This window comes from Schistocerca gregaria, chromosome X, assembly GCF_023897955.1.
Source record: "Schistocerca gregaria isolate iqSchGreg1 chromosome X, iqSchGreg1.2, whole genome shotgun sequence".
Classification (NCBI taxonomy): domain Eukaryota; kingdom Metazoa; phylum Arthropoda; class Insecta; order Orthoptera; family Acrididae; genus Schistocerca; species Schistocerca gregaria.
In genome coordinates this window covers 277,257,148-277,272,529 of record NC_064931.1, presented here as the reverse complement: position 1 = coordinate 277,272,529, position 15,382 = coordinate 277,257,148, and positions in this window count along the sequence as shown.

The following is a 15,382-nucleotide window of genomic DNA, read 5'->3' as shown; positions in this document are numbered from 1 at the left end:
CAGGATATGTCCAAATGTAAAGACCTGATGGGGTGCAGGAATGTAGCTGACCCAACTGTGTCGTCCTCTAGATGGCTGAATAGTGAACTAATACTCAGTATGTGTTGGACAGCTTTTGTGATCGTGTGTGTTCCCTATGGAAATTTGAAAAGCTTCAATATGGGCGTGTGTCTTCGTGTCGAGGGGAACCTACTCAGCCTTTGTAGAACAGTCTTCGCGGTGTGTAAATTGTCCGATTGACTGCTTCTGCAGATTTCCCGCCTTTATTTTATTGAGAGAACATCGATTGTGGTGTGTGTATCTAGCAGATGAAAGACGGGTGGAAAACACGTTTGCTGGTTCTCTAGTCATGAAAAACACCTTAGTGACTTTGCAAATTATAGTGATGATTTGGAATCTGTTATATCACCGACATTGGTATTCACGACTGCAAATCTGAGATTACTCTATTTTTTTCGAGTTTTCACATAAAGGTCTATGCAGACTGGATAAGTTTCTAGTTACACAGTGGTTTACAGCACGCTGCACCTCGTTAAAGTGTTTCTGGAGAAATAATTTCCAATCTATATCTTCGGAATTATACTGTGCAAGCGATACTGCGTTGCAAGATTTTGCTATGTGGTTGATATCGAGAAGTACCGCGTAAATGGTATAATATTCTTTCAAACCATGTAAAAATACATGTGTTCTTGTAATCCCACAGTCTGGAGATGGGTGTAGAGAGCAAGCAAGGCAGCAAGCAGTTCGTGGCCAGAAACAGTGACGTCTTCGTGTCGAGGGGAACCTACTTAGCCTTTGTAGAACAGTCTTCGCGGTGTATAAACAATTGTCTGATGGTCGCTAGCGATATTCAGGATGCAGAAGAAATGATTCTTTCTGGCTTAGGATACGAACTGCGTGTTTACTACATCGATACTGCATGTGGTGATACATAGTCGGGTTGGAGATCAGTTTCATGCTTAAATATTCAAGCTTCCATTGTCATTGGCAGAGCTGTGTAATGGAGAACGTGTTTTCCCGTATTTGACGACCTGTAGACCACTTCTGCCAGGTTTAACTGTCAGTTCAGTAAGCCGATCAGTATAAAATAGTTTTGCCACTGAAAGTCTCATCTGCAGAAAAAGTGGACAGTGTTCCCACACTGGCAGCATCAGTACTTTGGCAGGAAAATTCAGTAAGAGACCATCAGAATGCTCCATTCATTCATATGACATCCTTTGTGCTGAGACCTAGGAGCCTCTGCAGACTGCTTCTAACAAGATGGAGGCAAGGTATGTATGGCGATATGCTGTCCCTCATTCACCATTGTGGCATTAGGATATCTCCAGACCAGCAGCTGTAGGACACTGAAAATACCAGCCATTCTTCTCTTCTGCATGATAGTGTTTTGAATTCTGTTTGAATAATTGTTCTGATTTTCCCGTCTGTGCTTAGACAGAGCTCTCTCTCCAAATAACAAGTGTGCTTTTATGATTAACGATATTTTTACAAGTGTGCACATACATGATGCAGGCTTTTAGCGGTGAGAACATTTACCGTTTCTGAGACGTATGTTGAAAGCAGGACATTACGATTTCCAGGAAGGGTAGCAAGGGATGCCTCGTTAAGACTATCAAGAAGAATGCATTCGGTGTTATTCCAGGTCCCATTAGAGCAAGAATTTCCATGGAGACAGGCTGAGACATCGTGAATGCTCCTACAACAACAATCATTAACTATTTCTGCGAAATTTTACAATTTCCGGGTAGGGTTAATATGTAATGGACAGGCTGCCCCATTAGGATTGCTAGGAAGAATGCATCCTACGTTATTCTGGGAGCATTGCAAAAGATTTCTCTAGTGCATCCAGAGGGAGACTTGGCTGTTATTTACATAGACATGTGAGGTCAGTGTAACACTGACAACCTTTCAGCTGTACCTGCAAGGGTGAGCCACTATGCAAACTTGTTGCTGCGGGTGAGCCACTATGCGAACAGCTCTTGCTGGACCGCAGGTACAAAGGCTATGTGCCATCGCACCAGCAATTTCAACTGGAATTTTTCAGGTGTCAGGTATGAATAGGTTGCTGCTTCATGTTTGCGGGACCTGAATGGACACCTGCGCATGTCTCGGCAGCTGATGGACGTGTCTTTATTGCGTGGGGGCCGCTGGTGTACCCCAACTCCTGGCAGCGTGTGCAGTGCCGTTCTGTGTGGTCCAGTGGACAGGGGCGGCGAGCGGTGCCTGTTCCGTGATCGAAAGATTTTTAACTGTGTAATTACCTGTCATGTGTGTTTCGTGACAGTATTCTTGTGTGATCGAAGAAAAAAGGTGATCGATTTAATTACTTTGTACAAGACCTGCATCTTTGCAAACAGCAGAGAATGATGAGCTAGAGAAATCCAACCCCCAGTGACTGAATTTTTCTTTATAAAAAAGCAATATATCCTTGAATTTCCCTTCGTGAGATCCTTCCTCTGCACCACAGAGCCACCAATTTCTAGTTAGAGGAGGGAAGGGAAAGAGGTGGGAGAGGGATGTGTGGGGTGGCAGGAGGGGGGTGATAGATTTCCTGAAAAATTCTTTAAATAAATTATATTCCATACATCGCATTGAATCCCCTAATTTGTTTAAATAAACAATATTACACACATTGTCTACATTGTTTAACAATATTCCATACACTGCAGTCGAATTCCGTCCACAAGTCCGTTAAACTGAGTCTTTTTCCCGCCAGTTTCCGGAAAGGGGGGGGGGGAAGAGAAGGCCATTTACCAGAGGGTTAGAGGTCAATTAATTGATCCATTTAATTAAGTAGTCAATCAAACTGATAGGAGTGAGAGTTGCTATACCAGTAACTTAGACCTGAAAGTGTACCTGTACCAGCGAGGGGAAGCGGGTTGGTAGGAGGTTTCCTCAGAGGTTGAGGAAGGGGAAGGGGAAACAATCGGTTAAGGACCTGTTAATCAAAAGGAAGGATCCTTTTAGTAGAAAATGGTTTAAGGTCCTGTCAATAATAGAAGAACAGTAGTTCAATGACCTGTCAATCAAAAAAGAACAATATGTTTGCCCCTGAGTGCATATCTGCCCCTTATGTTGACAACCTGAACTAACAAACTGCGACAGCAGCGCTGGGGCCCTACTACTGCCCTCAGGTGCAGTATACCTGTATACCCACTCCCCTAGTGGTTGGAGGGCCCCATCCCACTGTTTCCCTTGCACTCACTTTCGGACTGTGGACTTCCCACCCCCTGGATATGTCGATCTCCAACACTCAGAGAGGCAACACCCTCTTCCAGATCCCTCACAGGAAGGGGTGCCTCGGGATGCTTCCTTCCCAGGATGCTGGTGATATGCAACCAGATATCAGTCATTGGTCAAAGGAGCCACAGGTCGCTAGTTGTGAGGCTTTGCATGCCTCTTCTGTCCCTGAAACTAGGGCAGACAAGCTCTCACAGCCATCAAAACCATACAGGGAGAAGGAGGATGAGAAGATCTTGTCAAAGACAGAGGCGGCTCCATTGGTCCCCATGCCACTGGACCACACATTTTGTGACTCTGTGCCCAAGGCAGAATTCCTGATTGCCCCTAGGACACCACATCCCCTCACATGACCTGCTTCTTAACTGGTGTGTATTGGTGCCACATCCTCATGATTGGTGACAGCAGGTGTCTCTGGGGCATGACCTACCTCTTTTCTCTTCATGTCACCACAGGATACCGATAATGGCATCCTCCAGTGGAACTGTAGCGGTTTTTTCCAGCACCTGGCTGAGCTACATTGTACCTTATGCATTGCCTCTGCTTCCTGCATTGTCCACCAGGAAATTTGCTTACCAGTATTGCAAAAACTTACTTTTTACAGCTATCATAGCTATTTTAAGAACTGACCTGACTGTCACAAAATGCCGGGTGGAGCCTGCACATTCTGGATCTTTTTCTACAATGAACATGTGTCACTCGATACAAATTTAGAAGCTGTGGCTGTTTGTGTGATAATGTCTCTGGATTTTACCATCTGTAACGTGTATCTCCCTCCTGATGATGAAGTTCCTCATAACAAGTTGTCTGCAATGATTTCTCAGCTCTCCCCACATTTCCTCATTTTGGGCGACTTCAGTACTCACAACCCTGAGTGGGGTGGCACTATGACCATTGTAACAATTCATCATTTTCCAGTTGTCCTGTCCGTTCCTCCACATCACTCGTCTGGGCATCCACGTAGGTGGGCTCTCAGCAATACTGATGGGGAAACCTTCGCCTCTGCTGTCTACCTAAGCACCAAGCCACATGGAGGTATCAGTGCAGCTGTGAAGAGCGCACGACAGCCGTTCTGGCAGCAGCAAACTTAGCGATCCTCTATTCTTAGAGATCTATCCATCAGAAGACAATACCTTGGTGGACTTGTGAAATCCCTGCAGATGCTCTCCAATGCCAGTAATGACATCCATCGATGGAACTAGGAATTATCTTTAACAGTTTCATGCCTAAGTCTGACACTTAATGAAACAACAGAAATAAGAATGCTGGGAACAGTATGTTACAAACATTAGACTGCATACCCCTCCTTCATAGGTTGGGCGAAGATTTGATGCCACTGTAGGCCCCAGTCCCCCACAGGTGTACCTGATGCCTCCCTGAATGGTGTTTTCTATGTTGATGCAGATGCTGTCACCAACATTTTGCTCTGCATTATGCTCGAGGCACTACATCTGTGAATTATCAGCCTACATTTTGTGTCCTCAGACAGCGGCTGGCACCAATCCATTTAACTTACTCTACATGTCACCTGGAGTCATACAATACTTCATTCAGTAAATGTGAATTCCTCAGTGTCCTAGCCCTTTGCCCTGACGCGGCCCCAGGGCCAGACTACATCCACAGCGAAATGCTCTAACATTTATAAGTGGATTTCCAACGTCACATCCTTGCCTTCAGCCTTATCTGGAGTGAGGGTGAGTTCCTGTCTCAGTTGCAAGAAAGCGTGATCGTCCCGATACTGAAACCCCTTTGAGATGGAGAGCTATCACCCATAAACCTAACTAATGTTCCCTGCAAGTTGCTTGAATGTACGGTGAGCCGACTGCTGTGTTGGTATATTGAGTTTCAGGGTCTTTTGGCTCCATCTGAGGGCGGTTTTTGCCAAGGCTGTTCTACTGGTGACAACTTGGTCTGCCTGGAACCTGCTATTCGGTCATCGTTTCCCTTATCACTGTCTTCTTAGACTTGCATATGGCTTGTAACACCACATGATGTCACCTCATCCTTGTTACCCTCCATGAATTGCATCACCAGGGAAACTCCCGATATTTGTCTGAAACTTCTTGTCTCACAATACTTCCTGCATTCAAGTTGATGCTTCCCGTAGTACTCCTCACATAGAGAAGAATGAAGTCCCACAGTGCTCTGCCTTGAGTGTGACCCTTTTTCTAGTGTCTATCAACGGTCTTACTGCAGCTGTGGGGTCTAGTGACACCTTCCCTGTATGCTGACGACTTTTGCATCTACTATTGCCACTCAACTGTGAGTGTTGCTGAATGCCAACTGAAGGGTGCCATACAAAAGGTACAGTCCTGGGCTCTCAACAATGGCAGTTTTCTGCCACTAAGACGTGCCACACACTTCTGTCGCCATCATACTGTCCATCCTCAATCAGAACTCTACCCTGATGACTACATGCTCGATCTTATCGTCTTCGATGCCTGGTTGACGTGGCTTCCCCAAATTAAGCAAATGTGCTGGTCACACCTTAATAGTCTTTGCTGCCTCAGGACACCAGCCAGGAGCGCTGACATCTCTATCCTTTGTAGCTCTGACTGTGTCCTATTGTGATTATGGCTTGGCATTACCTTCAGCTTTTCAGATGCTGGATTCCATACACCATTGTGGGGTCCGACTTGCAACAGGTTCATTTTGGACCAGCTCTGTGACCAGCGTACTCATAGAGGCTGGCGTTCTACCACTACAGATCAGGCGCCAACACCTGCTGCTCAGTTATACGATACACATTCGCTGTTCCCCTAAGCATCTAAATTACCTTGTCTTTTTCCGATTATGCAGATCCACCCGCCACAACAATCCCCAAGAACTGGAGTCACGATCGTAGTTAGTATACAGTCTCCACTTTGATCTCCAACTTCACCACTGTCGCTTCTTGTCAGGGAGAATTCGTGTATGCCCCCAAAGTGTGTACCCCCTCCTGGAATCTGTTTCCACCTGTTCTTTGGATTGAAAGGCTGCATTGACTCCATGATTTTTCGCTACCTGTTGTTTGCCGTCCTCGATGCAGTTCAGAAGTGGTATACATTGTTAGTTCCATGTTCGACGAACGAACCGGCTTTGCCTACTTATATGCAAGGTGTAGTAAGTACTGAGTACTTGCAGTTGACTACAGAACTGGTGGTCACGATCGTTGTTGCTCCGGCGAGATGTTCTTAATTGGCAGTAATCCAACATCTACATTATATCATACTCGGCAAGCCACCATACGTTGCATGGCGGAGAATACCTTGTACCGCTACTGTTCATTTGCTTTCCTCTTCCAGTCGCAAATAGAGCGAGGGAAAAAGGCTATCTATATATCTCTCTATGAACCCAAATTTCCTGTATCTTACATTTGTGCTTGTGATGCAAAATGTATTTTAGCGGTAGTAGAAAGGTTCTGCAGTCAGTTTCAACCAATCGTTCTCTAAATTTTCTCAGTTGCGTTCCTCGAAAAGAACGTCGTCTTCCCTCCAGGGATTCCCATTTCAGTTCCCAAAGCATCTCTGTAACACTCGTATGTTTTTTGAATCTACCGATAACAAATCTAGCAGCCCGCCTCTGAATTGCTTCGATGCTTTTCTTTAATGTGACCTGGCACGGATCCTACACACTTCAACACTACTCGAGAACAGGGCTCACCAGCGTCTTATGTGAGGTCTCCTTTACAGATGAGATACACTTTCCCAAAATGATCCAAATAAACTGAAGTCTACCATTCGTCGTCCCTACCACCACCCTCACACGCTCATTCCATTTCATATCGCTTTTCAGTGTTACACCTAGATATTTAAACTATGTAACTGTGTCAAGCGGGACACTAAAAATGCTTCATTTGAACATTACGAGTTTTCGTCTGCATTAACTTACATTTTTCTACATTCAGATCTTGGTGCCATTCATCACATCAATTAGAAACTTTGTCTAATTCATCTTGTGTCCTCCTCCAATCATTCAATGACGACACGTTCCCATCACTACAGCATCATCATCAAACAACCACAGGTTGCTGCCCTCTAGGTCTGCAAAATCATTTGTGTATATAGAAAATAATAGCGGTCCTATCACAATTCTCTGACGCACTGCTGACGATACTCTTGTCTCTGATGACCACCCACTGTCGAGGACAGTGTACTGTGTTCTGTTACTTAAGAAGTACACTCCTGGAAATTGAAATAAGAACACCGTGAATTCATTGTCCCAGGAAGAGGAAACTTTATTGACACATTCCTGGGGTCAGATACATCACATGATCACACTGACAGGACCACAGGCACATAGACACAGGCAACAGAGCATGCACAATGCCGGCACTAGTACAGTGTATATCCACCTTTCGCAGCAATGCAGGCTGCTATTCTCCCATGGAGACGATCGTAGAGATGCTGGATGCAGTCCTGTGGAACGGCTTGCCATGCCATTTCCACCTGGCGCCTCAGTTGGACCAGCGTTCGTGCTGGACGTGCAGACCGCGTGAGACGACGCTTCATCCAGTCCCAAACATGCTCAATGGGGGACAGATCCGGAGATCTTGCTGGCCAGGGTAGTTGACTTACACCTTCTAGAGCACGTTGGGTGGCACGGGATACATGCGGACGTGCATTGTCCTGTTGGAACAGCAAGTTCCCTTGCCGGTCTAGGAATGGTAGAACGATGGGTTCGATGACGGTTTGGATGTTCCGTGCACTATTCAGTGTCCCCTCGACGATCACCAGAGGTGTACGGCCAGTGTAGGAGATCGCTCCCCACACCATGATGCCGGGTGTTGGCCCTGTGTGCCTCGGTCGTATGCAGTCCTCATTGTGGCGCTCACCTGCACAACGCCAAACACGCATACGACCATCATTGGCACTAAGGCAGAAGCGACTCTCACCGCTGAAGACGACACGTCTCCATTCGTCCCTCCATTCACGCCTGTCGCGACACCACTGGAGGTGGGCTGCACGATGTTGGGGCGTGAGCGGAAGACGGCCTAACGGTGTGCGGGACCGTAGCCCAGCTTCATGGAGACGGTTGCGAATGGTCCTCGCCGATACCCCAGGAGCAACAGTGTCCCCAATTTGCTGGGAAGTGGCGGTGCGGTCCCCTACGGCACTGCGTAGGATCCTACGGTCTTGGCGTGCATCCGTGCGTCACTGCGGTCCGGTCCCAGGTCGACGGGCACGTGCACCTTCCGCCGACCACTGGCGACAACATCGATGTACTGTGGAGACCTCACGCCCCACGTGTTGAGTAATTCGGCGGTACGTCCACCCGGCCTCCCGCATGCCGACTATACGCCCTCGCTCAAAGTCCGTCAACTGCACATACGGTTCACGTCCACGCTGTCGCGGCATGCTACCAGTGTTAAAGACTGCGATGGAGCTCCGTATGCCACGGCAAACTGGCTGACACTGACGGCGGCGGTGCACAAATGGTGCGCAGCTAGCGCCATTCGACGGCCAACACCGCGGTTCCTGGTGTGTCCGCTGTGCCGTGCGTGTGATCATTGCTTGTACAGCCCTCTCGCAGTGTCCGGAGCAAGTATGGTGGGTCTGACACACCGGTGTCAATGTGTTCTTTTTCCATTTCCAGGAGTGTATTAAAGCGATTCACATAGCTGGAAACGTATTCCATATGCTCTTACCTTTGTTATGTCTGCAGTGGAGCACCATGTCATATGATATTCGGAAATCTAGGAATATGAAATGTGCCTGTTGCCCCTCATCCATAGTTAACAGTACACCATGTGAGAAAATAGTAAGCTGAGATTTGCATGGGCGATGCTTTCTAAGATCTTCCGTCTCAGGGGAATTTATTATACTGGAACTCAGAATATGCTCAATAATTCTGCAGCAAACTGGTGTTAAGGATATTAACAAACTGGTGTTAAGGATATTCGTCTGTAATTTTGTGGGGGTCCAAGCTAGGTAGGAGGCGAATGCCGTACCTAGCTTACGCTTAGTAAAACTGAACTCTTTCAGTTGTTTTTGTATTCCATGGGTGCCTTTTACTACATCATGCAAATGGGAATCTGCTCAATGGTCAAACGACGGTATGTTTCTATGATATTCCTATAACTATTAAACGCGAAATTTAAAACTCTGTCTTTCCTCTTGCTATCTTGTACTGCCACACCATACTGGTCAACGAGTGACTGTATGGAAGCCTTAGACTTGGTTAGAGATTTTACATAGGACCAGGACTTTGCCCGCATCTCGTGGTCGTGCGGTAGCGTTCTCGCTTCCCACTTCCGGGTTCCCGGGTTCGATTCCCGGCGGGGTCAGGGATTTTCTCTGCCTCGTGATGGCTGGGTGTTGTGTGATGTCCTTAGGTTAGCTAGATTTAAGTAGTTCTAAGTTCTAGGGGACTGATGACCATAGATGTTAAGTCCCATAGTGCTCAGAGCCATTTGAACCAGAACTTTCTCGGTTTCTCTGCCAGATGTGTTGCTAAGATTTGACGGTGGCAGTTGTTGTCTGCTTCGCACATATATCTTTCTAAAGACGAAGGAAACTCTACTAACCTTTGCCTGTCGCCAATTACGCGTGATCTGTTGAACCAAGAATGCAACACGCTTCATTCCTAAGCATTTGTCAAATTCGTTATTAAACCACGGTGGGTTTTCTCTGTACTTAATCCGCTTATTTGTCACATACTTCTCCAGAGCACAAACTGAGCGAAGTGGGGCAGTGGTTAGCACGCTGGACTCGCACCCAGGGTGACGACGGTTCAAAACCATGTCCGGCCATCCAGATATAGGTATTCCGTGATATTCCTGAATCGCTGCAGGCAAATGCCGGATATAGTTCCTTTGAAAGAGCATGGCCGAATTCCTTCCCACTCCTTCCCTAATAAGAACTTTGGCTCCGTCTCGAATGATTTTTTTTGTCGATTGGATGTTAAACACTAAGCTCTTCCTCCTCCTTCAGAGCGTGATTTAAATATGTTTAAGCTTTGCTTTTAATTCCTCTACGCCCATCTTACTGGAACTAAGTGATGTCAATTCATTCCCTAAGTGAGATGCTAACAACTGCAGATAAACAGTTGGGGAGTTATTATCTATACTAACCATTGTCACTATGATATCATCACCACTAATTTTCATCTCTATACTGATGCCACCTATAAGGTGAGGCCTGTTCGCAGCTAGAAGGTCTAAAATACTTCCATTGCGTTTACGCTGACGAACTAACTGCTCAAGATAATTTCTAGGAAAGTCTTCGCAAGAATGACTGACTGTAACCCATAGTCGCGTCTAACTAGTATTGCTTGATCTGGATGCTTACGCACTACTGACCGTAGACTTTCCTTGAATGATTCTAAAACCGTCACAGCGGAATCAGGTAGCCAGTAAAAACATCCAAAATTGACTAGATTTTTACTCAGACCTATTGTAACTGACCAGACAACTTCACTGTCACACCCAATTTCGACGTCAAGTTTGCAATGAACACTCCCATTCCTATGGCGTCTAATCTATCTTTTCGATATAAGTTACATGACTCGCTAAATAACTCAAAGATTTATATTTTGGGTTTTAGCCAGCTGCTAATCCCAAGAATAATTAAGCATGATACCTTTGCTCCAGGGTAGCAAACTCGGGAACTGTGTGCGAATGCTTCGACAATTTACTGACAAAATTTTGACAGTCGTAGTGTCTTTACTTTTAACATTGCCTAATTTCGCTATCTGTGTACTGAGTGGCGAGTGTTCATCAGAGTACCTCAAACTACCACACTAGCCTAAAAAGGCCCCTTGTGCACTCCACAAGTACTCTGCTACATAAGTAGATGCTTCCTTTGTGTTGTGCACCCTTGGCATATCAAGGGGAGTCCTACATTTCCCCACACAATAACGCAGACCCAGAAATCTGCCGCCAAGACTGTCATAGAGTTGACGAAGCATTTGGGTAAGGCCGTCCACTCAGCTCCAAACCAAAGGGCCTCGATCAACTCGTGGTACAATGCTGCAGATTGCGAGCTCTGTTTGCGTCTCACATGTAAGGCCAGCAACCTTCACCACTTCTGCCACCTGCCTAAGTGAACTGGGGATGGCCTCAGAACAAAGGCGACAGGTGTCGCTGGTGTCGACGTGAGGTACAACTTGCAAATGATTGCACCCTGCAGGCTCGGTAGCCACAGGCAATGCCGTCTTCACATCTTGGATGAGGCCCCCTGGCAGACGTACTTTCTTCCAGCCCTTTACACCATCTCCCTCAGTGGATCCATAATGCGCCCAATGTTAGAGCTCCCAGTAACTAGTAAACCCCTGCACACGTGAGCCTGCTCAGGCCCTGCTGAAGGAACAGCCGCTTGTTGACTCATAGGGTGAGTAGGCGAGGCCAGATGGCCAGTGTCCACACTGGCTCTCCACCGCGAGTGACACAAATGTATTAACTTCCACCACTCGCTCGGCTGTCAGGACAGATCGAGTACTCTAGGAGATGCCTTGGCAGCAGAGCCTCTGGGTGAAACAAACGACTCTTGAGGTGCCACGTGTGATGTACCAGATTCTCTGCCACTGTTACATTCCGAAGCAGCAGCCTGAAGACAACTGATCGTAGCCCAAACCCCATTCAGCTGTTCGCTATCTGTGACCAGCTCTTCCACCGTCTGCACACACCGTGCACGCATTCCACCCTCACTAGCACAACTAAGTGAGGAAATAAACAATAAAAGCAGATAGAAATCTGGATATACAACTTGCTGCCCTCCTGAAATGTGACGAATGAACGCCGATTTTAAAAAGAAATGAAAACTGCTCTACAGATTTCCTGAATTTGCACTTACACTTGCAGGGTGTACACGCCCCGGGAAATCAGATAAAAACTCGAGAATTTTTTATAATTCCGGGAATTTTTCATACTCGCTCAAAGACAGTGGCACGTGAAGTGTCCTCTTTGACTTTACCCCGCTACTGCAGAATAACACTGTGACAATGAAACATAAAAGAGAAAATAACACCAAAATAAAACTTCAGTTGCAAGGAAAATGCGCCATTTACGACAACAAAACAAAGGGTACACACAGCCGTTCGCAGACAGCAAAATGTGTCACAAGGTTTAGAACGAAGGCTATGCAACACTTCGTAATAAATTGCTCTCGATGGGCGTGACGTCACAACTGTTTACGTGTCGTGGGAAAAAATTGCGAATATTAGTCTGCGAAGCGTTACTTTTAAAGTAAATATCCTTTCACGAAAGATGAATTATGTTATGTGTGAGAATGTGTGATAAATTTCTTTAAATCACCGCGTGTTTCAGTCTCATTCAAAACCTAACGCTTTGACGAACAGCCACTTAGAAAAATTTCGGGTTCCAAAAGACCAGCCATTTGTGCCACTAACACACACATTTGTGCCACTAACACACACACACACACACACACACACACACACACACACAAATTGTAGTTATACTGTATTTATATTAATTTAAACCATTAACTTTTTGTGTTCATGTGTTTGCACTACTTAACAGTGATGTTATTATTGGCTAACATCATCACATATCTTATGCTCTGAATATCTGCATGGGGTACGCTAGCTGGGAAAATCATGCGACATGGGCTATGACTGGCTGGTAAAAGTGCATCACAGGCTCGATTTCAGTACTTCGGAACGTACCATGCTGCATTTGGTGGAATTCGTATTCATGCTTCCGTTGCTCGAAATCTGCAGTGTACATATCGCCATCCAACAAAGATATTCCCAAAATGCGTGGTTTTTTGGTGGATTTCGTTTCTTAAAGGTTCTGTATTTCTGTGTATAAGCATAGGTGCTTGTAAGACAGTGCAATCCCCGTGTACACATTTGCGTGACAGGTGTGCTATTTACGTGTATGTGCATATAAACAGACATGCAGAAAACAGAGCAAACGCTCTCCAAATGTGGAGGTGACTGGATACAGTCGAGTACAGTGCCATATTACACCTCCCGTTCAGTGCATTTGGGCTAGGTGTTGGCAGCTGTGCTACATTTACAAGCAATTTTAGAACACGGAACGCGAGGTTATGTCATGATCGCATGTATAGATCTGACATAAAATCGATAGAATTGCGTAAAACGACGAGGGAATAGGTATACAAAGACTGAATATACACTCCTGGAAATTGAAATAAGAACACCGCGAATTCATTGTCCCAAAAAGGGGAAACTTTATTGACACATTCCTGGGCTCAGATACATCACATGATCACACTGACAGAACCACAGGTACATAGACACAGGCAACAGAGCATGCACAATGTCGGCACTAGTACAGTGTATATCCACCTTTCGCAGCAATGCAGGCTACTATTCTCCCATGGAGACGATCGTAGAGATGCTGGATGTAGTCCTGTGGAACGGCTTGCCATGCCATTTCCACCTGGCGCCTCAGTTGGACCAGCGTGCGTGCTGGACGGGCAGACCGCGTGAGACGACGCTTCATCCAGTCCCAAACGTGCTCAATGGGGGACAGATCCGGAGATCTTGCTGGGCAGGGTAGTTGACTTACACCTTCAAGAGCACGTTGGGTGGCACGGGATACATGCGGACGTGCATAGTCCTGTTGGAACAGCAAGTTCCCTTGCCGGTCTAGGAATGGTAGAACGATGGGTTCGATGACGGTTTGGATGTACCGTGCACTATTCAGTGTCCCCTCGACGATCACCAGAGGTGTACGGCCAGTGTAGGACATCGCTCCCCACACCATGATGCCGGGTGTTGGCCCTGTGTGCCTCGGTCGTATGCAGTCCTGATTGTGGCGCTCACCTGCACGGCGCCAAACACGCATACGACCATCATTGGCACCAAGGCAGAAGCGACTCTCCATTCGTCCCTCCATTCATGCCTGTCGCGACACCACTGGAGGCGGGCTGCACGATGTTGGGGCGTGAGCGGAAGACGGCCTAACGGTGTGCGGGACCGTAGCCCAGCTTCATGGAGACGGTTGCGAATGGTCCTCGCCGATACCCCAGGAGCAACAGTGTCCCTAATTTGCTGGGAAGTGGCGGTGCGGTCCCCTACAGCACTGCGTAGGAGCCTACGGTCTTGGCGTGCATCCGTGCGTCGCTGCGGTCCGGTCCCAGGTCGACGGGCACGTGCACCTTCCGCCGACCACTGGCGACAACATCGATGTACTGTGGAGACCTCACGCCCCACGTGTTGAGCAATTCGGCGGTACGTCCACCCGGCCTCCCGCATGCCCACTATACGCCCTCGCTCAAAGTCCGTCAACTGCACATACGGTTCACGTCCACGCTGTTGCGGCATGCTACCAGTGTTAAAGACTGCAATGGAGCTCCGTATGCCACGGTAAACTGGCTGACACTGACGGCGGCGGTGCACAAATGGTGCGCAGCTAGCGCCATTCGACGGCCAACACCGCGGTTCCTGGTGTGTCCGCTGTGCCGTGCGTGTGATCATTGCTTGTACAGCCCTCTCGCAGTGTCCGGAGCAAGTATGGTGGGTCTGACACGCCGGTGTCAATGTGTTCTTTTTTCCATTTCCAGGAGTGTAGATCGAAATGCGGGGAAATTGAGGAAGTACTTGCGTATCTTCTGGTTCGCGCCAAACAACTCGTACATGAGAACAAGTATGCGGCAGCAAGAGGAATCCGAGAAAACGTCGACATCGAAACGAAGGGAATCAGGGAGGCAGTCAATTTTTTTCCGTCGAAGCAGCATTATACTGTATATCCATTGAGGTACCAGTGATATTCGTGAGTTGACTACTGTATTTGATGCTTTTCAGGAAGACAGAGAACCACCCGCCTCTAAACTTACTTGCATCTGCGTTAAAGGATAACAGAGAGTGGACGGGGTGATCGATTGAGATGGAGCTGTAACGAGGTATGATTTAATGGTTGACTGATGATGCATTCTAGAGAAGGAGAAGTTGCTTGAAGTCTATTTTTCCACTGTTCTGTCAGGATGCATCAGTCGCGTGACATAGCCTGCGTTCTACTTGTATACAGCCATGTCTTCTGTATGTGGTTTAAAGCACTGTCTACTTGCGATCGTTAACGGTAAACCTGTCGGTCATCAGAGGACTTCCATCTCATGTGTGATGAAATGTGGCACATTACTCTAAACGAACTTTGATTTATGCGATGTACTCCATCCCCCCTGTCGCATCTTGGGTGTAAAATCGAGACTTCAGCGTCATAACTAAGTTAGCG